General features: G+C 38.7%; 1 protein-coding gene and 1 long non-coding RNA gene across 13 annotated transcripts in view; one reads left to right on the top strand and one right to left on the bottom strand.

Moving 5' to 3' along the window:
• LOC143673770 (uncharacterized) overlaps nt 1-5805 on the bottom strand; it is a 46090-nt gene extending 40285 nt beyond the window's left edge. Inside the window, exons 1-3 of one of the 2 annotated variants that reach the window (XR_013170630.1) lie at nt 5253-5805; nt 4366-4401; nt 1598-1663 (exon numbers count right to left, since the gene is read on the bottom strand). This is a non-coding gene — a long non-coding RNA (uncharacterized LOC143673770). The remainder of the gene's footprint in view (nt 1-1597; nt 1664-4365; nt 4402-5252) is intronic. The other variant, XR_013170629.1, reaches the window with a different exon arrangement.
• The window catches only part of FANCC (FA complementation group C), a 446081-nt gene continuing 426955 nt past the window's right edge, over nt 5428-24553 (top strand). For 10 of the 11 annotated variants that reach the window (XM_077148704.1, XM_077148701.1, XM_077148700.1 and 7 more), the window contains exon 1: nt 5428-5642. The gene's annotated coding sequence lies outside the window, so the exon portion shown is untranslated. Of the gene's footprint in view, nt 5643-5954; nt 6879-24553 lie in introns of those variants that run through there. The other variant, XM_077148699.1, reaches the window with a different exon arrangement.

The raw sequence follows: 24553 nt of genomic DNA, 5'->3' as shown, positions 1-24553 counted from the left end.
GTTTGGTAGGTCTTCATTAGACATTCATTGATTAATTTATCAAGTAGGATCAGCCAAAGTGTTAATGCCCAGTGATAGAGTGAAGAAAGGGCACCTCCAGATCTTTAGGGTTTGCTCTGCAGTAAGGGGGAGAAACTCCCTGTAGCCAGCAAAATAAGGGAATGATTGTGTAAATAGACATGGGAATCTCATGGACATCTAAGAACAGGTGAAGTGGTATGGTCACCTTACCTTAAAAGTGGGCTTAAAAATAGAACATTGGGCAGGCCACGGTGGCTCAGCAGGCAAGAATGCTTGCCTGCCATGCCAGAGGACCCGGGTTCGATTTCTGGTGCCTGCCCATGTTTTAAAAAAAAAATAGAACACTGGGAATGGAAGCTATTCTATGGAATAACAAGGCCTCTCAACTTCTTCATTTTTCCTTGTCTCTGTATACCAACCTTCTTTGGTACTTTTCCTCTTCAGGGAAGCAGATCAAAGACATTCACTATTTTACTGTTACTTGCACGGTTTCTTGAAACATCTCATACACAAACATTATTCTTATTTTTTTCTTCTCTAATTCAACAAATTCAAACATACATTTCCTCAGTCAGAGTGTTTTAAAAATAAAACATCTATTCAATTTTTTGTGAATAAAGTTCAATAAGTCTCTGGAATCATATACTCCCCATACCTGCAGCCTCTTCCTACTCTGTAAGAACCTGGTGCTCAGCCTGGAATGAGCAAGAGCATAGCAAGTGGTAAGAAGCACAAGCACCAGAGACACTACTGGGATTTGAAGCCATGTTACTGTGCATGATATTTGTGAAACTGGAACATAACCCACCACGTAAGTTCACTCTGAGAATTAAAGGAAGTAATGCAGGCCAAGAACTTAGCCAGTGCCTGGGACTTAATAAGCACTCATTAATATTTTGCAGTGAGCTAACAGAAGGCAAATATCAAAGCTATGAATGAAATAATGTCATAAGAAAAAAAGTCAACTGATGATAAAAAATATATGTATATTCCTTCTAGCCTCCAATGTTCTGGAGCAGCTTAGGATAAATCTGAGATGATGATATCTTGGCCCATGACAAATTCTGGGATCTGTCCTGTAATTACTTGTTGAAGAGTGCTTTGAAAATTATTGCTTCTTTCTTTCTTTACTTTGCATATATGTTATACAATAACAAATGTAAAAAAGTAAAGATGGGAAAATTCACGATGTTTTTTTTTTCCTTCTCACCAAGCTTTTGACTTTGTTTCACAGGATACCTTAGTAGCTAACAACTTGGATCAAGCCACAAGCGTAGCAAGTTAAAAAGACAGAAGATTGAGAGTAGTAACTTTACAGGGACATATCACAGAACAGTCAGGTACTTTCCACAGGCCATGGAAACAAAGTAGTGAAATGAAGAATGAGTTCACCGCTTATGGTTGAAATCTCTGAGAAGAGATAAATAAAATGGAATCACAGCAGCAAAGAGACCCTCAAAAAGCAGCACAAATCCAGGAACAGAAAATACAACTTGAAGAAGTGGTAAAGTTATGGAACAGTGTAGAAGAAATGAGGAATATGCTAGAAAATTTACTACAAGCATCCAGTACTTACCACAGCAAGAAAAATATTTGAATGTCCAAGTTAAGGAGCTTGATGTTAATGTACTTCCTACAGTCCCTGACAAAAATAAAACAGTAATTACTGAAGAAAGTGTTAATTAAAAAAAAAAAGAACTAATGTTAAGTGCCAAATGAGGGCGGGAAACCAGGTAGATGTCTGGACTAATTCTGGAAGCAATTACTACAATGGTCTTACTACAATGGCTTCCACAACGTGGAATTTGATTCTAGTCCTCTGTTGAATTTTGAGGAAAGGCTTGATAAATTCAAGAACTTTGCAGCACTTGGCAGACTGTGTTTATCTCTCTAAAACCTAATGATTCTAATGTAAAGAATGTAGTAATTTTCACTGGTATGTGCCGATTTTCATTTTTGCCACATTGTGTGATTGGATTCTATGCTATAATCGAAACATATACTCAATTTTATAAGACAACTAAAAAGGATTTTTTAAATCCTTGTATTAAAGCATTTGTATTTTAAGGGAAAAGATTTGTTTCTAGGGGAAACTTCTCAGGCTGTTTACAAGGTAATTGTCTGTTACTGCTTCAACTATTAGTAAGGATAACTTGGTACATATGGGTACTAGATAAAATGAATGTCTACAAATTCCCATAAAATTAAATTTGGATCTTTATATTATGGATGCTACTCCCTTATACCCTTCCTAACAAGATTAGCTTGAACTCCATTTATTAAACAAACACCTGGTAACTGACCCGGGCTGAATATATGTCCTTTCACATACAGTAAAGTTGGAAGAGCCTAGCAATTCTTCACTGACAACTGAATTAAAAAGACATAAAACCATAATATAGCAAGACCTCGATTATTAAAACTGTGCAGACACTAGAAATGACTTTTCAGCAAATATGTAAAAAAGGCTTGAGTACCAAAATAGGTATTTTCTCTAAATAAATACATGGTTTAATTGCTTTTGCTGTTGTTAAATGCAGGACTTAAACTTTAACCCACTCCATTTTTTTTTTTTGCATGTAATGGTGGAAGTTCTTTATTACTTTTTTTCCAAAACTTCACACATTAACCTGCTATTTCACTTTTCTGATTACTGACATTTCTCTAAGTAAACACTAGAGATTCGCACTTAAAAAAAAATTGTTGTATGATATTCATGGTATGACTGCACCATCAATTATTTAATCCTTTCCTGTTGATGAATGTTTGTGGTATGCATACTTTAAAGACACATTGTGGCTATAAAATTAATGACATCCAGTAAGCCTACTAAAGGTATGGCAAGGATGACACTATGTGTCACTAAAGAGTATCATACAGTCTTAGCCAGGGGATTTTCACAGTCAAGGCCACCTCAGCAGAGATACAACTTTCAGAAAAAGTTAAAATAAGTGGGTTACCCTTTTTTACAAGATTAGCTTGAATTCCATTTATTAAAAAAACATCTGGTAACTGACCCAGGCTGAATATGGGTATATGAGAGGGGACAGATTCCTCAAAATCTTCTTTTTTTTAAGACAGTATTTGTTGAAAAGAGTGAATCTTCTTAGAACGTCCAAAACTACTGTCATCTTGTTTCCCTAACCCTTTCTCTTCTTGTTTATATACACATGTATCTTCATTACCTTTTTATTTATTTATTTTTTGGCATGCGCAGGCTCTGGAATCAAACCCAGGTCTCTGGCATGGCAAGTGATAATTCTGCCACTGAGCCACAATTGTACCACCATATATTCAGATGTATCTTCACATTTGCACAAATTGTGATTAATGACTTTGTCTCCTACCTTTTTTTTATCATCACAATTGACTTTTTGTGTGTGTGTGAAAAATAACATATATACAAAAAAAGCAATAAATTTCAAAGCACATGACAATAATTAGTTGTAGAACAGATTTCAGAGTTTGGTGTGGGTTACAATTCCACAATTTTAGGTCTTTACTTTTAGCTGCTCAAAGATACTGGAGACTAAAAGAAATATAATGATTCAGCAATCACTCTCATTTGTTAAACTCTAACTTCTCTGAACAACTCCATCATCAACCTTGATCTTTCTCCCACTCTTTAAGGGTATTTGGGCTATGTACATTCTAAATTTTTCATGTTGGAAGTGGCTGTCAATAATAAGGATAGGGAGATGGAACTAGCTGATGTTCTGGAGAGGCTGGGCCCTCTCGGTTTCAGGACTTATCTGGTGCAGGGACCCATTTGGAGGTTGTGGGTTTCTGGAAAGTTACCCTAGTGCATGGGACCTTTGTAGAATATTAACTACTGCCCTAGGTGTTCTTTAGGATGGGCTGGAATAGTTTCGGTTGGGTTTTGGCATGTTATGATAGGTAGCAATGTCTAACTGAAGTTTGTGTAAGAGTGACCTCCAGAGTAGCCTCTCAACTCTATTTGAACTCTCTCAGACACTGATGCCTTATTTGTTCTGCTTCTTTCCCATTCTGATCAGGATGGCATTGGGGATCCCATGGTGCCAGGACCAGACTCATCCCTGGGAGTCATCTCCCATGCCACCAGGGAGACTTTCACCCTTGGATGTCATATCCCACGTAGTGGGGAGTAGCCTACTCCAATTTGTCACCACAAATGGATTTTCTTCTTATGGCTAAGGTGCTGTGATGTCACCCAAGCATGTTTTTCTACATAGTGCTTGCTTCCTATTTACTCATATCTAAATAAATACTTATCTAAGCCACACGGATCTCTTTAGCTGACATGAAATATTTCTCAAGAATGAATTTAAGCAGGCCACAGTGGCTCAGCAGCAGTGTTCTCACCTGCCATGCTGGAGACCCGGGTTCGATTCCTGGTGCCTGCCCATGCAAAAATAGAATGAATTTAAACATGCCACTCGTTAATACTGTTGTAGATTCTTCCAATTTTGTCTTAAGTTTGAATTGGATTCCTTTTTCATAATCCCTTAATTTTGAAAAAAATTGTTGCTGACACAACACTTAATACTAACGTTATGACTTGCAAGCTGTATAACCGTGGCAAGTTATTTAATCTCTGAATTGAATTTATTGTTCAATAAAATGGGTATTCCTTTATCATGGAACAGCGGAAGTATTTAAGCAATCAAGAGCTCTTTTCTTTACATGTATACACTGCTTTGAAGTAAATTTTTTGAAATCATAAATGAAGTACTTTTATGATTATAAGGAACTGATTTAAAAAGTTTTAAAAGCTTAAGGCTAGGTTCTCTCTATATATACAAATTTTTTTTTTACAATTTAAATATTTATGAGAAATCATGCCTTACCAAGTTCAATAGTAAGAAATTCATGAAAACAAGCTAATTCCATTGACATGAATGGAAGTTTATAGAAATGCTGCTTTCCATTTATTTAAGAGGCTTCAATAAAGTATTGAACTGATTTGAAGCTGAATCACTGTACAGAACTGATTGAGGAGGGGAATATCATTAATTCAAAAGAGATGCTTTTTATTTTTGGTGGTGACCAGTCATTAAATCACATTCTAGGCCTTCTTTAGAGGTTTTATCCCCTCCCCCCACCCCGTCCCACTGACAAAACCTCAAGTTCTCTTTAACAGAATTACTATTTTACCTCCTTCGCATTTTGAACAGAATTTTAAAATAATTGGGCAACAACTGGATTAAAAACCCCGCGTTTTTCTTTTTTTTCTCCAGGTGTCGCCCTACCTTGTGACTTTTGTAGCGGTCCAGGGGTAAACTGAGGCAGTTTCGAGTCACTACTCCCCCGGGAGCCTAGCACCAGCCAGGATTAACTTCCAGCCCGAATCCGTGCGTGCCCTCGCCCCGCCCCCACGAGCCCAAGACTGGGTATTTTCCCGCGATGCCGTGGGGGCGCGCGGGGCCTCTGGCCAGGTCCCAGAGTGCATTGCGGGAATGTGCGCGCGCGGCGCAGCGGCCGAGAGACCGCGGGAAAATTCCAAAAAAAAAAATAAAAAAAATAAAAGCCCAACAGTTCAATACGAGGCAACGCCAACTTTTCAAGCCACAGAACTCGGGCGGCGGCTTCCTTTCCGTCACTGCCCAAACTGCTGAAGCAGCTCTGGCGAGGACCACCCGGTAAGAGAAAAGCCGCAGACCCGAAAGCGAAGGCGAGTGCTTCTCTCGCGGGTCCGACCCGACACGTCAGCCTTTAGGGGGGAAGGGAAGACTCGCGAGAAAGTCGTCGCGCTCGGGGGCTCGCGGGGTGGGAGAGCGGGGTTCCCGCGGGGTGGAGGGGTTGGAGAGGTGAGGTGAGAAGCCTTGTGGGGTGGTGTCGGCCCGCGGAGGGGCGCGGCCAGAGCGGGGGCGGTCCCGGCTTAGGGGTGGAGCCGGCCCAGGGGTCACGCGGAAGGGGTCCCCCGCCCCTCCCCCCAAAGCGGTGGGATCTGGGATTTGGCCTTTTAGTTCTTCTTTATTTCTAGAGCTCTGTCTTCTTAAAAGGAGAAGAGCAAGGGTGAATTTCTTTGCTTTGGATCCGTGGGAGCTGTGAAAACGCGCCTCTTTTAACTGACCATCTTGGGAGGAAAGGACGGCTCTGATGACCGCTTGTCTCCCTACAACTCTGTTTTAGTACCAGGCCTTACTGAGTGCCATCAGAAGCCCTTGAGTTTTTTTTTTTTTTTTTTTTGTGGGTGGCGGGTTATTTGTTAGATTGTTTTATGTAATTTTTTTTTTTTGTATGGGCGCTTTTACAACTCAGATCACTCTGTGATCACGATGTAGGGGTTAGAGTTCTGGAGAGGAATAAGTTTTGGAGTTTTTGAAACAGGAGAAATTTGGAATCAGAATTTTAAAGATAAAAGCCGAGGAATTTTCCAGCAATGGCCTGCCTGGATGTGCCTGGGCTTTTATCCTAATCTGAAACTGTTGAAAAGTTCCTGGTTTTATTCTAACCTATGCCCCATTTAATGCATCTTAACTGGATGTGACCATTTATCAAACGAGCAGAGCATTTTTGGGCCACCCAGCTTTAGCTATTTATGGATGTCATTCACCTTTAGTGATGTGCGGCTCAGAACATTTTCACATTCCTCATCGGTCCCTCTAGGGGGTGTGGGGGGAGGGAAGGTTGTTACACGTGATAAAATTCATACCATGTGTTGGGATCATTTATTACGTAAGCTTAGATGGAAAACATGTTCATTGTGACTTTATCCACGAAGCTTAAATGAAATTGATGTTTCAGTGTAATGAACTGTACCTGGTTCACACGGAAAGAAGCAGTCATATGCATTAGATTCAAGAAAGATTGCGTCAGAAAAGAATTTGCTTTTCCTAGTTAATATCAAAGTGCCCTTACCCCCAAAAGTAAAGGTTAGATCCTACTTCTTTATAATTGGATTACACATTTTAATTCTTTCTGTCATTATCCTGTCATATTTCTCTTGATTTGTCGATTTACTAAGGTTTCAGAAAAGAAAGGCCAACTCTGTGTTGGTATTTTTGTTCTGTCTTCTAATTAAAAGCATTAACTTGATTGAGTGGTGAGATGTGAAAGATGTGTTGCTGCATGTATGTGAAACCGTACATGTACTTTTAAAAATAAGTGGTATTTTTAACCAGTTCCATATTTCAGCAAGTAGTTCCAGTAACAATTATACACATTTTGTATTTATGAAAACCAGTTCCAGGGAGGCCAGCCTGGCCAGAAGAAAGTTGGATTGATTATCTAGGCTGCACAGAGAGCCAAAGAAAGCTCACATGTGTGGTATTTTCAAGTTGGTGGTGCTAGTGCCTAAAATCAGCACCAAATGGATTTAAAAATTTTTGTTTTAGGCTGACATATGTATATTTCTGTTCTTATGAATCCTGAATGACTGACTTCTTAGTATAAAAGAACACCTGTAGAAAAAGCAGGTTGAATTTGCAGTGCTTTAAGAAAACTGCAGTGGCAGTGGAGAAGGAAGAACTTAAAGATTAGTGAGAAAAGTTAGATAATGCAAATCATCAACATTTTATTTTTCATTAAATATCAGACTTTTTTCTTTTTCTTTTTGACTTAGTTTGGGAGAGAACTTACAAAGTTTTTTGTCCTTTTTCTTGGGCTTTCCATAAACTTTGCCAGGTGTGTAGATATCAGTTCTCTGTTAAGATTTTTAATTTAGAACAATCTGTGATCTTCACTGATAATGTATTTCTGGTATCTTTCTCTACTTAGAAGAATGTGTACCTATAGAAATGAACTTTTTGAAGCAATATACTCTATTTTCTAAACAATTAAATAATTTTTAGTAAATTTATGGAATTGTGCAGTGAGCCCCACAATTCAGTTTTAGAATACTTTCATCATACGGTCACATTCACACATGCAGATTTTTAGTCGATCCCTCTCCCAGACTAAGCCCCAAGCATCCATTGTTTGCTCTCATTGTTTGTAGATCAGCTTTTTTTGAACATTTCATATAAATAGTGTCATACAATATGTGGTCTCTTGTGTATGGCTTCTTTCATTTAGGACAAGGTATAGCATGTATCTGTAGTTTGTTCCTGTTTATTGCTGGTAGTACCTGTTTTATGGATATACCTCATGCCATTTATCCATTCATCAGTTGATGGACTTTTGGGATGTTTCACTTTTTTTGACTATTATGAATAATGCTGCTGTGAACATTAGTGTACAATTATTTGTGTCAATGTATTTTCATTTTTCTTGGATAGATACCTCTGAATGCACTTGCCAAGTTGTATAGTAAATTTATGTTTAACGTTTTAAGAAATGCCAAACTGTTTTTCATAGCTGTACTATTTTACATTCCCACCAGCCATGTCCGGGAGTTCCAATTTCTCCACAACCTTGTCAACACTTGTTACTATGTTTTTTAAAATTATAGCCATTCTTTTGGATGTGAAATGATATCATTGTAGTTTTAGTTTGCATTTCCCTATTGGCTAATTATATTAAGCTTATGTTCATTGCATTTATCAGCCATGATCAGCTGTCTTATCTGAAATGTCTATTAAAATCTTTGCTTATTTTTTGATTGGGTGTCTGTCATTACTACTGAGTTGTAAGAATTCTTTCTATGTTGTAGATACAACTCTATTATCAGATAAGAATTTTGCAAATAATTTCTCCTAGTCTATTGCTTGTTTTTTTTTCATTTTCTTTGGTGTCTTTGGAAGCACAAAAGTTTTTAATTTTTAGAAGTCTAATTTATCAGTTATTTTTTCCTTTTGTGAATCATGCTTGTGGTGTCAAATCTGTGAACTCTTTGACAAAGATTTTCTCCTGTATTTTTTTTTTTAATGTTATAGCTTTAGCTCTTTAGATTTAGGTCTTTGATCATATTTGAGTTAATTTTTGTATATGGTGTGAGGCACGAGTCCAAATTCATCTTTTTGCGGGTGGGTATCTAGTTGTCCAACACCATTTATTGAGAAAACTTTCCTTTCCCCATTTAATTGACTTGGTACCTTTGTCAAAAACCAACTGACCATACGTGTGAGGGTTAGTTTTTAGACTTGCAATTCTGCTTCATTGATCTGTTTGCCCATTCTTACAACAATACCACATTGTCTGCATTATGGTAGCTTTATAGTAAGTTTTGAAATTGGATAGGGTAAGTCTTCTGATGTTTTTCTTCTTTTTCAAGAATATTTTGAATATCTAGGTCCTTTATATTTCCATATAAATTTTGGTATCAGCTTGCCAGTTTCTACAAAAAAACCTGCTAGAATATCGATAGCAATTGTATTAAATCTGTAAGTCTGTTTCAGAGAGAATTGCCATTTAACAATATGTGTCTTAGATTCATGAACATGGAATTTCTTTCAATTTGTTTAGCTTTTCTTTAATTTCTCCCAGAAATATTTTGTAATTTTCAGTGTACAAGTCTTGCCATTATTTTGTTAAATTTATTTTTAACTGTTTTATTTTTGATGCTTCTGTGAATAGAGTTTTTCTTTAATTTATTTTTTGATGATTTGTTGCTAATATGTAAAAATACAGTCTTTTTTTTGTATATTGATCTTTTGTGCTATCAACATTTGTGAGCTTGATTACGACTTGTGGCAGGTTTTATATGAATTCCTTTGGATTTTCCCACATACAGCATCATGTTATCTGTGAACAAATACAGGCAATTTTCCTTTGTCCTTTCCATCTGGATGCCTTTTATTTCCTTTTTGCTTGATTGTACTGGCTGGAACATCCAGAACTTTGCCAAAAGAAAAAGGAAAGTGGACACCCTTGCATTGTTCCTGATCTTAAGGGGAAACACATTTAATCTTTCAGCATTAGGTGTGAACTTAGTGCTACGTTTTTTGTTTGTTTGTTTGTTTGTTTTTTTATAAATATGCTTTATTAGAACTTTACTTCTATTCTTAGATTTTTGGATACACCTCATTCTGTTTATCCACTTGTCAGTTGATGGACTTTTAGGATGTTTCTCTTTTTTTGACTATTATGAATTATGCTGCTGTGAACATTAGTGTAGAATTATTTGTGTGAATAGGTTTTCATTTTTCTTGGCTAGATACCTCTGAATTGTAAATTTATAGTTAACGTTTTAAGAAGCTGCCAAACTGTTTTTTATTGCTGTACCATTTACATGCCCACCAGCCATGTCTGAGAGTTCCAGTTTCTCCACAACCTTGCCAACACTTCTTACTACTTTTTTAAAATTATAGCCATTCTTTTGGGTGTGAAGAGATATTTTTTTGGATGCTTTTCTGCATCTTTTAAGATCACTGTGTGGTTTTGTTCTTTTATCCTATTACTATGCTTTATTACATTAATTGATTTTTGAATGTTGTACTAACCTTGCATTCCTGGGGTAAATCCTACTTGGTCATAGTGTGTAATCCCTTTTATATGTTGCTGGATATTGTTAAGTAATTTTTCACTGAGGATATTTGCGCCTGCATCTGTGAGGTATATTGGTGACTAATTTTCTTTTCTTGTAATTTCTTTTTCTGGCTTTGGTATTATGGTAACACTGGTTTTTTAGAATGTGGTGGGAAGTATTCTTTCCTCCTATGTTTTCTGAAGTGTTTAGAGAGTTCATATTATTTCTTCTTTAAATATTTAATAGAATTCAATTAAAGCCATCTGTGCCATTAATTTCTTTTTATAAGTCTATTCAGATCTGTTTCTTCAGTTAGTGTTTGTAATTTGTCTCTTTCTAGGAATTCTTTTTTTTCCATCTAAATTGTGTAATTTGTTGGTGTAAAAGCTGTTCATAAGTATTTGGCAAAATCTCCATGGGGGAATGGGGAGAAAGGGGAAAAATTCAACTTCCCCATTTGGAGAATTCCTGATATTCTCACAAGCAGTGGGGACAACCAAATCAATAGGCCAAGCCCTTTATCTTGGGGTTTGTTCCTATGGAATTTATCACCACAAGGAATAGGCTAAGCCTACTTAAAATTAGGCCTGAGTGGGCCACGGTGGCTCAGCGGGCAGAATTCTCACCTGCCATACCAAACACCCAGGTTCGATTGCCATTAGCTACCCATGCAAAAAAAAAAAGGCCTAAGAGTCACCCCCACAGAACCTCTTTTGTTGTTCAGATGTGGCCTCTCTCTCAGCCAACATTGCAGGCGAACTCACTGCCCTCCCCCTCTTTATGTGGGACATGACTCCCAGGGGTGTAAACTTCCCTGGCAATGTGGGACAGAAATCCTAGAATGCTGGGATTCAGCATCAGTGGATTGAGAAAACCTTCTTGACCAAAAGGGGGAAGAGTGAAATGAGACAAAATAAAGTGTAAGTGGCTGAGAGATTTTAGAGTTGAGAGGTTTTTCTGCAGGTTATTCTTATGCATTATATAGATATCCCTTTTTAGTTTATGGTGTATTTGAGTGGCTAAAGGAAAGTACCTGAAACTGTAAAGCTGTTATCCAGTAACCTTGTTTCTTGAAGATGATTGTATAAAGAAAAAACTTTTACAATGTGACCGTGATTGTGAAAACTTTGTGTCTAATGTACCCTTTATCTAGGGTATGGACAGAGGAGTTAACATATGAATAAAAAATAAATAATAGGGGGAACAAAGGTTAAAATATATTGGGTAGCTGGAAATACTAGTGATCAGTGTGAGGGAGGGGTAAGGGGTATGGTATGTATGAGTTTTTTCTTTTTATTTCTTTTTCTGGAGTGATGCACATGTTCTAAAGCATGATCATGGTGATGAATATACTACTGTGTGATGATATTGTGAGCCATTGATTGTACACCGTGTATGGAATGCTTGTATGTTAAGAAAGTTTGTTTGTATGTTGTTTTGTCAGTAAAAATATTTTTTTTAAAAGTTGTTCATAATTTTCCCCTACAATCATTTTTATAGCTATAGAGGCAGTAATGATAGCCTCTCTTTTATTTATGATTTTGGTAATTTGTGTCTTCTATCTTTTTTCATGGTTATCTAGCTGAAATTTTGTTGATCTTTTCAGAGAACCATTGTTTTGTTTCACTGATTTTATCTGTCATTTGTTTTCTAGTATGTTGATTTCTGGTCTAACCTTTATTATGTCCTTTCTTCTGCTTTCTTTGTGTTTAATTTGTTCTTCCTTTTCAAGTTTCTCAAAGTGGAAGCTTAAGTATGCTTTGAGACCTTTATTCTTTCACAGCTATTCAAAGTTAAAAATTTCTCTTTAAACCTTGCTTAAGCTGCATCCCACAAATTTGATATGTTGTGTGTTAATTTTTATTCAGTTCAAGATAACTTTCAAATTTCTTTTAAGATTTCTTTTTTGAAATGTATTGCTTAATTTCCAAATATTTTGGAATTTCATAAATTTCTGTTGTTTATTTCTAAGTTTAATTCCATCATGGTTGGGGAATACACATTTTAAAATTTATTTGTTAGTTTGGCTGTACAACAGCAAAACAACCCTATGCTTCTACCTAACAAGAGAGAGCTATCCTTTCAAGTGAAGGAATTTTTACTCTTTTCCAAAGCAAGCAGATACATCATCCCAAGAGTCCTAGCCTTGCTGACTATGTTACTTTTCACATTTAGTCAGAATCCCATTGAATATTTTGTTACCTAAAGACAATTATTAAATTAACTTCCAACAAATTGCACATAAAATAAAAATGAGGAGAGAGAGAAGAAGAAAATGGTTAAGATTTACAAATAAACACATACATACAATGAGAAAATAGGAAATATGCAAAGCTACTATAGTCTTTCTTTCTGTAATTGGCCACAAGGCCATAACTGATATCTTTGACTTCCTTCTTCCATATTATTTCCTTTCCCTTCAGCCAGATCCTTAGCTGGTTAGGGCTTTTTTTTTTTTTTTTTTAATGTCTTATGGCTGGGTCATATTTCATTCTTTTTCCATGTGAGTATCCTGATATTGCAGCACCACTTATTGAATTTCTGTTCGGTTGTTTGTTTATTTGTTTATTTTTGGGGGAATTGCATGGGCTGGGAATTGAACCTTGGTTTCCCGCATGGCAGGTGAGAATTCTACCACTTGAACTACCCTCACAGCCCCTGGTTAGGGTTTTTTTTTTTTACCTGATGAGATGAATGATATAGTCTTTTATTCCTTAAGGGTCTGAGTTCTCAGTTCTGTCTGTTTTTAGTTAGTCTGGTTTTCTGTCATCCCTTACTGTTGGGCAAGGGAGTACTAAGTAGGGGCTCAGAGAATCCTCTGGGTTGCAGACAAAGTTCTTCTTTCCCCAATCATGTAGAAGCAACTCGAATTTACCTTTGGCAATTGGGATCACTCATTCCAAGCTGGTAGATTAACTCACCCCTTTTTTGTGTGTATGTTGTTTAGTGACATAAGCTACCCAAAATGTCCAGGTAGCAGTCTTCAAATTTAGTGGACCCATTGTTGTGCCCCATCACAACTCAAATACTGAAACCTTTAAACAAGCTGTATTAGTTTCTTAGGACTGCCATAACAAATCACCACAAACTTGGTGACTTAAAACAACAAATCTATTCTCTCACAGTTCATGAGGCCAGAAGTGCAAAATCAAGGTATCAATGGAGTGTGTTCTTTCTGGAGGCTCTGAGGAGAATCTGGTTTGTGTACCTCTCCAAGAGTCTGTTGGCTGCTAGCAATCCTTGGAGTTCCTTGAAGTTCCAGAAATCCTTAGATGCCATTCTGACACCACTTTCTTCTCTGTGCTTGAAATATCACTCTGCCAATCTCTTATAAAGATACCTGCCATTGGATTTAGGGGCCACAGGATAATCTTGTCTTAAGTTTCTTAACTTAATTACATCTGCAAAGATCCTTTTCCCAAATAAGGTCACATTCATAGATTCTGGGGGTTAAGACTTAGACTTATCTTTTTTTATTTCCTCTGTTCAACCCTCTGACTGTGCCAGCAGTGTTTAAAGTTGCTGCAATAGGAAACAAAAATTCTTCCAGTGGGTTCTTCATATAATAGTGAGAGAAGCTACTTCCACTTCTACCCCTTCATTTCTGGACCTTTGATTTTTATCTGTGGGGGAGACAGCATTATAAATGATCTATGATTCAGAGTTTACACTATATCTTGTGAAACAAAACCCTCTTCAGGTTATTATCCCCCAACTGGTGCTATAATTGAATCTTCAGCAAACATTTCACCTTTCAATTGGGCCAACCACTTCCAGATGAGATATATGGTAAAATCAGTTAATTCCATGAACATGACCCCATTGCTTCATTTCCTTTGCCATGAAATGAGTTCCTTGATCAGGTTCAATGCTGTGTGAAATACCCACGGTGTTTATGGCATTTTCTGAGTTGATGGATTGTGGTGCTTTATTTATTTATTTTATTTTTAAACACACTTATTTATTTTATGTATTAAACATGCCAACATGCAAACACAAACATTTTTACTGTATGATCATTCCATTCTACAAATATAATCAGTAACTCACAATATCATTACATAGTTGTATATTCATCATCATGATCATTTCTTAGAACATTTGCATCAATTCAGGAAAAAAAATAAAAAAAAAACAAAAAAAATTCACACATACCGTACCCCTTACTTCTCCCTTTCATTGATCACTAGCATTTCAGTCTACTAAATTTATTCTAACATTTGTTCCTCCTATTATTTATTTATTTTTAATCCATATGTTTTACTCATCTGTCAATAAGGTAGATAAAAGGAGCATCAAACATAAGGTTTTCACAGTCATGCAGTCACATTGCGAAAGCTATATCTTTATACAATCATCTTCAAGAAACATAGCTATCGGAACACAGCTCTATATTTTCAGGCAGTTCTCTCCAGCCTCTCCATTACACCTTAACTGAAAAGGTGATATCTATATAATGTTTAAGAATAACTTCCAGGATAACCTCTCTACTCCCGTTTGGAATCTCTCAGCCATTGACACTTTGTCTCATTTCCCTCTTCCTCCTTTTGATTGAGAAGGTTTTCTTAGTCCCTTGATGCAGAGTCCTAGCTCATTCTTGGATTTCTGTCCCACGTTGCCAGGAAGGTCCACACTCTTGGGAGTCATGTCCCATGTAGAGAGGGGAAAGGCAGTGAGTTTGCTTGTCGTGTTGGCTAAGAGAGAGAGGCCATATCTGAGCAGCAAAAGGGGTTCTCTTGGGGATGACTCTTAGGCCTAATTTTAAGTAGGCTTAGCCTATCCTTTGAGGGGTTAAGTTTCATATGAACAAACCCCAAGATTGGGGGCTCAGCCTATTGCTTTGGTTGTCCCTACTGCTTGTGAAAATATCAAGAATTCTCCACTTGGGGAAGTTGAATTTTCCCCCTTTCTTACCATTCCTTCAAGGGGACTTTGAAAATACTTTATTCACTGTTCAAATCACTCTGGGATTTATCGGGGCATCACTGTAGTCAAACGTACAAAATCTCATGTCCTACTCAAGGTTACATGTACTGTCTTGTTCAATTAAGCTGTCTACATAAGTTATATTAGGAAAGGCACTAGTCAAAATATAAATTTTGTACCAAATAAACATTTTTTGCTTTACTCTCACACATAAAGTTTTAAAATATTAATTACCATCTATTTTTTTTTTTAATTTTTTTATTAATCAAAAAAAAGAAAAGAAATTAACAACATTTAGAAATCATTCCATTCTACAAATGCACTCAGTAATTCTTAGTATCATCACATAGATGTATGAACATCATTTCTTAGTACATTTGCATCGATTTAGGAAAAGAACTAGCAACACAGCAGAAAAAAATATAGAATGTTAATATAGAGAAGAGAATTAAAATAATAATACTAATAATATATATATATATATATATATATATAAAGGAAAAAGAAAAAAACAAAAACAAAAGATACAAACACACAAACAAACAAACAAAAAACCATATTTCAGGTGCAGCTTCATTCAGTGTTCCAACATAGTTACATTACACTTAGGTATTATTGTGCTGTCCATTTTTTAGTTTTTGTATCTAGTCCTGTTGCACAGTCTGTATCCCTTCAGCTCCAATTACCCATTATCTTACCCTGTTTCTAACTCCTGCTGGTCTCTGTTACCAATGATATATTCCAAGCTGATTCTCAAATGTCGGTTCACATCAGTGGGACCTTACAGTATTTGTCCTTTAGTTTTGGGCTAGACTCACTCAGCATAATGTTCTCTAGGTCCATCCATGTTATTACATGCTTCATAAGTTTAGTCTGTCTTAAAGCTGCATAATATTCCATCGTAGGTATACGCCACAGTTTGTTTAGCCACTCGTCTGTTGATGAACATTTTGGCTGTTTCCATCTCTTTGCAATTGTAGATAATGCTGCTATAAACACTGGTGTGCAAATGTCCGTCTGTGTCTTTGCCCTTAAGTCCCTTGAGTAGATACTTAGCAGTGGTATTGCTGGGTCGTAATCCATTCTGCCATTCTATGTCTTTTGATTGGGAAATTCAGTTCATTAACTTTTAGTATTATTACTGTTTGGATAATATTTTCCTCTACCATTTTGGCTTTTGTATTATATATATCATATCTGATTTTCCTTCTTTCTACACTTTACTCCATACCTCTCTCTTCTGTCTTTTCGTATCTGACTCTAGTGCTCCCTTTAGTATTTCTTGCAGAGCTGGTCTCTTGGTCACAAATTCTCTCAGTGACTTTTTGTCTATAAATGTTTTAATTTTTCCTTCATTTTTGAAGGACAATTTTGCTGGATATAGGAGTCTTGGTTGGCAGTTTTTCTCTTTTAGTAATTTAAATATATCATCCCACTGTCTTCTAGCTTCCATGGTTTCTGCTGAGAAATCTACACATAGTCTTATTGGGTTTCCCTTGTATGTGACAGATTGTTTTTCTCTTGCTGCTTTCAAGATCCTCTCTTTCTCTTTGACCTCTGACATTCTAACTAGTAAGTGTCTTGGAGAACGCCTATTTGGGTCTATTCTCTTTGGGGTGCGCTGCACTTCTTGGATCTGTAAATTTAGGTCTTTCATAAGAGTTGGGAAATTTTCAGTGATAATTTCTTCCATTAGTTTTTCTCCTCCTTTTCCCTTCTCTTCTCCTTCTGGGACACCCACAACACGTATATTTGTGCGCTTCATATTGTCATTCAGTTCCCTGATCCCCTGCTCAAGTTTTTCCATTCTTTTCCCTATAGTTTCTGTTTCTTTTTGGAATTCAGATGTTCCATCCTCCAGTTCACTAACTGTAGCTTCTGCCTCTTTAGATCTACCATTGTAGGTATCCATTGTTTTTTCCATTTTTTCTTCTTTGTCCTTCACTCCCATAAGTTCTGTGATTTGTTTTTTCAGATTTTCTATTTCTTCTTTTTGTTCAGCCCATGTCTTCTTCATGTCCTCCCTCAATTTATTGATTTGGTTTTTGAAGAATTTTTCCATTTCTGTTCGTATATTCAGCATTAGTTGTCTCAGCTCCTGTATCTCATTTGAACTATTGGTTTGTTCCTTTGACTGGGCCATATCTTCAATTTTCCGAGCGTCATCCATTATTTTCTGCTGGTGTCTGGGCATTTGATCAGATTTCCCTGGGTGTGTTACGCAGCTGGTTGAAAGCTTTTTCTGTGAAATCTCTGGGCTCTGTTTTTCTTTTCCTGCCCAGTAGGTGGCGCTCGTGGCGCTCGTCTGTCTGCACCGCAGTTGGCCCGGGAAACCGCGCGTGGAGGTGGGGGTCGCTGGCCACCGCGGCTTGGGAGAGTGCCGGTCCTAATTGCCCAGCTGGCCCGAAACGCCAAGCGTGACGGGAGGGCCCCGCTATCCAACGTTCCCAGTCAGACCGGTGAGCCACGTGCGTGGAGGGGACCCCAGTCGCCAGCCGCCCCGGCCGGGAAAACGCGCGCCCCTCGGGTAGCTCACCGCAGCAGATTCTCCCTGCCCGTTCAGCTGTTCCAGAATGGGGTACGCTGTCTTTTTGGTCTCTGTCGTGACTCCGGGAGCTGTTTCGTATTGTTTCTGTTTCTTTAGTTGCTTTTCTGGAGGAGGAACTAAGACCCGCGCGTCTTACTAAGCCGCCATCTTCTAATTACCATCTATTTTTGACACCATGCCATATTGACATTCCTTTGTTCTTCCTTGTGCAAAACATTTTTAAATTTGTACATTTAATCACTATCATTATACACTCTAGGCATTCCTAGATTATACCATCTCAGTCTTTATTGTCTATCTTTCCTTCTGATTTCATTTGTGCCCCGTAGGCCTCTGCCCTCTGTCATTCTCACATTCAGCTTCATTCAGTGTTCTAACATTATTGTATTACTGTTAGGTAGTATTGTGCTATCCATTTCTGAATTTTTTTTTTTTTTTTTTTTTTTTAAAGGAAGGAAAGACAGAGAAGGAAGGAAGGATGGAAGGAAGGGAAACATTTTTAAACATTTTCTTGTTTTTATTATATTTTGTTTGTTTGTTTGTTTTTTACATGGGCTGGGGCCGGGAATCGAACCGGGGTCCTCCGGCACGGCAGGCAAGCACTCTTGCCCGCTGAGCCACCGCGGCCCGCCCCATTTCTGAATTTTTACAATTAGTCCTGTTGCACAATCTGTATCCCTTCAGCTCCAGTTACCCAATATCTACCCTCTTTCTGTCTCCTGATGGTCTCTGTTACCAACTGAGGTTTTCCAAGTTCATTCACTAATGTCAGTTCATATCAGTGAGACCATACAGTATTTGTCCTTTTGTTTCTGGCTAATCTCACTCAGCATACTGTCCTTAAGGTCCATCCATGTTGTTACATACTTCCTAACTTTATTCTGTCTTACAGCTGCATAATATTCCATCTGTGTATATACTACAGCTTGTTTAGCCACTCGTCTGTTGATGGACATTTGGGCTGTTTCCATCTCTTGGCAAATTGTAAATAATACTGCCATAAACATTGATGTGCAAATGTCTGTTTGTGTTCTTGCCCTCATGTCCCCTGAGTATATACGTAGCAATGGTATTGCTGGGTCATTTGGCAATTCTATACTTAGCTTCCTGAGGAACTGCCAAACTGCCTTGATTGTGGTGCTTTTTAAATGAATTGTGGTACTGGTAGAAGCACTATAGGCAGAAAGGCAAATCCATATCCAGAATGTGTGTATTCCTGTCACGACTAACTCTGACCCCTTATGATGGAGGAGCTGGCCATCAAGATGGTAGTTGATGCCAATGGAGAATGGTGCCATACTGGGTATTCAGTGTTGGTCTTTGATAGTAGTAGATTAGGTGGTTGACAGTAGGTCAGCTGGGTCAGCCTTGGTAAGGAAAAGTCTGTGTTGTTGAGCTCATGCATAGCCTCCATCCTTACCTCCATGGCCACTTTGTTAATGGCCCATTGAGCAAACACTGAGGTGACTGGAGAAAGAGGCTGACATCATTTGTCTACTTGATTATTAAGAATCTCTGGAGGAAACTTTGGGTGTCCATTCAGAGAGATCCATATCCATATCTCTTCCCTAGACTACCTTGTCCCCAATTTTCTAAACCTATTCTTTCTAATTCCCTGACGAACCAGGCAAACCTTTAGCAATTTCTTATGAAACACTTAAGAGTCATACTTGTGGCTATTTCTCACTCTAGATGTGGTGGATAACCAATATGCTGCTTGAAATACTGCCCACAGAGAGGATTTTCCCTCACCACTGTCATTCAGAGTCACCTCTGAGTGGGTCTGTAAGTGTAGATGCAGGTGTCTCCTTTGGGTGGTACCAGTACCAGCGTATCATGCAGATCCGTTTGTAAACCAGGCTTGAGTTTTTTTTTTTTTCCTCAGTCATCTTATCATAAGGAATGTTCTAGGAGACCATAGGCATGGATTGAGGGAGAGGAGGCAATGCAAGCAACAGTAGTTGTTATTAAAGGAGTCTGTGTCACTTGCTTATGCAACTTGCTTGTACTTACTATACCTTTTGACCTACCTGAGTTTCATCTCTTACATACCATTTTTATTTGATGGTAGATTGCTGCTATGCCCAGCCAACCTTATAGCTAGGTGGATCCAACAGGACTAGTCCATGATGGGCAGCTCAGATTTCTAGGTCACATAATGGCCCATGGTTAGTCTCTGCCAAGGCCCATTGACAAGCCAGCAGCTGTTTATCAAAAGGAGAGTAGTTATCTTCAGAAAAGGGCATAAAGTTTTTCCAAAATCTTAGGGGTTTGTGCTGTGATTCTTCTAGTGACACATGCCAGGACTCCAGTCAGCATCCCTATTTGCCATGGACACTTTGAGTATCATTTGATCTGCTGGATTGCAAGGACCACGTTGTTTAGCAGTTTGTAATGCAGTAGCCTCCTCTTGCTCTGTTATCACTCAAAGCAGGCAGCATTGTGTGTCAGACAACACATGCAAATGTAGTGTATCTTTCTTCCAAAATCCAAGTCTTAACCAAATGTCGTGCCTCCTTTTCCATGGTAGGTGGGGCAAGGTGGAGCAACTTATATTTTACCTTGTAGGGGATATCTCAACATATTCCAGACCAGGGATAGACACAGTTTGTCCTCTAGGCCAAATCTAGCCTGTCCCTTGTTTTTGTATGACCCATGAGCTAAGAATGTTTTTATATTTTTATGTTTATCTTTGGGTCTAAGATGTGTTTCCTGTAGGCAGCATATAGAAGGATCCTGTTTTTTAATCCATTCTGCCATTCTATGTATTTTGATTGGGGAGTTCAATCCATTAACATTTAGTGTTATTACTGTTTGGATAGTACTTTTCTCTACCATTTTGCCTTTTGTATTTTGTATGTCATATCTAATTTTCCTTCTTTCTACACTCTTCTCCATACCTCTCTCTTCTGTCTTTTCGTATCTGTCTCTAGTGCTCCCTTTAGTATTTCTTGCAGAGCTGGTCTCTTGGTCACAAATTCTCTCAGTGACTTTTTGTCTGAAAATGTTTTAATTTCTCCCTCATTTTTGAAGGACAGTTTTGCTGGGTATAGAATTCTTGGTTGGCAGTTTTTCTCTTTTAGTAATTTAAATATATCATCCCACTGTCTTCTTGCCTCCATGGTTTCTGCTTAGAAATCTACACATAGTCTTATTGGGTTTCCCTTGTGTATGATGGATTGCTTTTCTCTTGCTGCTTTCAAGATCCTCTCTTTCTCTTTGACCTCTGACATTCTGACTAGTAAGTGTCTTGGAGAACGTCTGTTTGGATCTATTCTCTTTGGGGTATGCTGCACTTCTTGGATCTGTAATTTTAGGTCTTTCATAAGAGTTGGGAAATTGTCAGTGATAATTTCTTCCATTAGTTTTTCTTTTCCTTTCCCCTTCTCTTCTCCTTCCGGGACCCCCACAACACATATATTTGTGCGCTTCATATTATCATTCAGTTCCCTGAGTCCCTGCTCATATTTTTCCATTTTTTTCCCTATAGTTTCTGTATCTTGTCGGATTTCAGATGTTCCGTCCTCCAGTTCACTAATCCTAATCTCTGTCTCTTGAAATCTACCATTGTGGGTTTCCATTGTTTTTTTCATCTCTTCTACTGTATCTTTCATCCCCATAAGTTCCGTGATTTGTTTTTTCAGACTTTCCATTTCTTCTTTTTGTTCATTCCTTGCCTTCTTCATATCCTCCCTCAATTCATTGATTTGGTTTTTGATGAGATTTTCCATGTCTGTTCGTATATTCTAAATTAGTTGTTTCAGCTCTTCTGTCTCGTTTGAACTATTGGTTTGTTCCTTTGACTGGGCCATATCTTCAATTTTCCTGGTGTGATTTGTTATTTTTTGCTGGCGTCTAGACATTTAATTACCTTAATTAGTTTATTCTAGTGATTGCTTTCACTTCTCTTACCTAGGGTTTTCTTGCTAGATGAATTTGTTGTCTATCTGTTCTTTGACCTTCGGTTCAGCTTTTTCTGGACCTCTAGCTTAGGTTTTGTTTAACAGAGGATAATTTTTCAGTTCTTGTTTTCTTGTTTCTTGCCCTGCTTGAATGGTGCCTTTTCCCTCCCCACCCTTAGAAGGGTCTATGTCGGTATTATAGACTCGAGCCGGGTTTTCCCAGACCAACTGGCCTCCTATCAGGGGCAAGGAGTCACCTGCGTCAGTTTTCCCTGACGGTGAGACCTAGCAGGTTAAAAGACTTTCCTGTGAAGTCTCTGGACTCTGTTTTTCTTATCCTGCCCAGTATGTGGTGCATCTGCCTGCGGGTCGCACCAGCAAAAGATGTTGCGGCACTTTTAACTTTGGAAGACTCTCCCTGCTGGGGGTGTGGTGGAGACAGAGGAGAGGTTGTAGGCTGGTTTTAATGGCTTCAAATTGCCAAGCCCTGGGGTCTGAGTTCCTTGATGGAGGGATTCCACCTGAATTGGGCTTCACCCCTCTCCTGCGGAAGGCACAGGTGGGAGACAGCCCTGAAAGCAGCCCGTTTCTGCCTATGCCTGGGGCAGTTGCAGCCTGAGAAGTCCTGCCACTGTATCCAGAGGCTGCCAAGACTCCATAGAGACATAGCTACTAAAGCCTCCGTTTCCTCCCCTTTCCTCTTTTTCCATGAGCCCAATGATCGACCTCTGCCTTGACCAGGTTTAGAGTCTCTTTCCTTTCCCTCTGGGAAGCGGCCTGTGGGGGCGGGGCACTGGGCGCCGGCCACTGCGGCTTGGGGAACTCATGGTTTTGGGGAGGCTTGCAGCCGGTCCAGCTGGTCCCGTCTGGGGTACACTGTGTGTCCGGTCACTGACGTGGCTCCAGGAGCTGTTCGGTACTGTTTCTGGTTATTTAGTAGTTGTTCTGGAGGACAAACTAAAACGCGTATATTGCTAAGCCGCCATCTTGGCCCCCTGTTTTTATATTTTTAAATAATTGAGGAGAAAAGACAGAAAGAAAGGATATGTGATAGAGATTATATGTGGTCTCTAAAGCCTAAAATATTTTCTGTCTTGACCTTTACAGAAAAAGTTTGCTGATTCCTGCTTCAGACCATTAACTCCTCAAAAGCTTCTCTGAGGTGGACACTTGATTTTTTGTGGGGGTTATCTCCCACCCACTTGTCTGCATGTGTCTAAAGTACTTGCTATTTCTTGCTCATTATGCCCAATTGGCATGATGTTGTCAGTGTAGTAGGCGGGTGTGATATTTTCTGTAACGTCAAGACAATCAAGTGCCCCTGGGTCCTGCAGGCCACCTGGCTTTCCCAGTGCTCAGTTCCCGTAGCATGGAAGGTTTCTCCAGCACTGGACTCCTACAGTGTTTGCAGCATCTCTAGTGCCTGGCTCCTTCAGTGCATGGTGGTCAGGATGGCTTGCAGCTTCCAGCAGCCAAGAGCCCCTCCAGCATCTCGTTGGATGATTTTGTAACAGAGTGCCTCTAGTGAGATACTTTCTTGGCATCTTTAGAAGACTGGTTTCTGGCAAGTTACAAAAGGGAAATTTCCAGCAAGTTCTACTGCTGTAGCACCTATAGCAACTTTTCTGCCATTCAGTGAGCCATGGCCAGGCCTTCTCCAACAAGGTCTAGATCTCATTCCTGGGGTAGGAGTGCGGGTGAGATGGGGAAGGATCTCCCTTGGGTACTCTATGGCAGCCGTAGGGGTAGTGGCTGCTCCTTGTATTTGCTATCCTATGTTCTTGAGATTTCTCTTTACTTTCTACTGTCAATCTCTCATTACTTCTCAGTTACAGGGGATAATTCTTTATATTTGACGTTCCCTATTCAAATTACTACAGTCTCTCTTCCCCAATTGGACGCTGCTGATCCGTTATCTTTGCTTCCAACTACCTCAAGAAACAATGAGTGGTGAGAGCATTTAAACTATTTATTTTCTCAAATTATGAAAGTAAAACCTAGGTTTCAGTGAGGATGTTTCAGGCTTTTGTATAGCTATGAATTTGACTTTTTATTTCCTTTATCCCTTCCTAGGCCTTTGAAAATTAGATACAGTACAGGTACCATGGGAAGTGGGGTTGGGGAGCGTAGGGAGGGGAAGAGAAAAGAAATTGGGGCTGTGGTCAGCATTCTGGCATCTAGTGGGCAGGACCCCAGATGACCACTTCTTGTTACCCTTCATTGCATAGTTTTCAATTTTTGGATTTCTGGGATGATTGTTTTCTCATTTTCCCCTAGAGGCCCAATGTAGACTTTATAATGCTGAATATGTATGTCATATAAATATTTTATGTACATTTAATCTATTTTAGTGAAATTTGAGATTTGGGATCTGATACTCTTATGACTGTTCATAAGACAGTTTGAGGCTGCTACTTTTTACACGCTCAAAAATGGTTCAGGGCAAGGTGGTGCGATGGTGGCTCAGTCAATCTCACGTTATTAGAATCTGTGTTATAGTGAATAATTCTTTATATTTGACCTTCCCTATTCAAATTATTATATAGTTTCTCTCCCCCAGTTGGACACAGCTGATCTGTTATCTTTGCTTCCAGCTACTTCAAGAAACAGTGAGTGGTGAGAGCATTTAGACTTGTTAGAATTCTCTCCTGCCATGCTGGAGACCTGGATTTGTTTCCTGGTGCCTGCCCATGCAAAAACAAAAACAACAAAAAAACCCAAAATTGGTTCGGGGAAGGCCTTATTTAAGTATATGAATTTGGACTTTGATCCTTTACCTGGTCAGGTTGAAAGGTGCCGAATTGCTGAACTGTTTTGTTTCATTTT

Source organism: Tamandua tetradactyla, chromosome 2, assembly GCF_023851605.1.
Source record: "Tamandua tetradactyla isolate mTamTet1 chromosome 2, mTamTet1.pri, whole genome shotgun sequence".
Lineage (NCBI taxonomy): Eukaryota > Metazoa > Chordata > Mammalia > Pilosa > Myrmecophagidae > Tamandua > Tamandua tetradactyla.
Note: the sequence above shows the minus strand (reverse complement) of the source record. Positions and strands in the feature narration are given on the sequence as shown.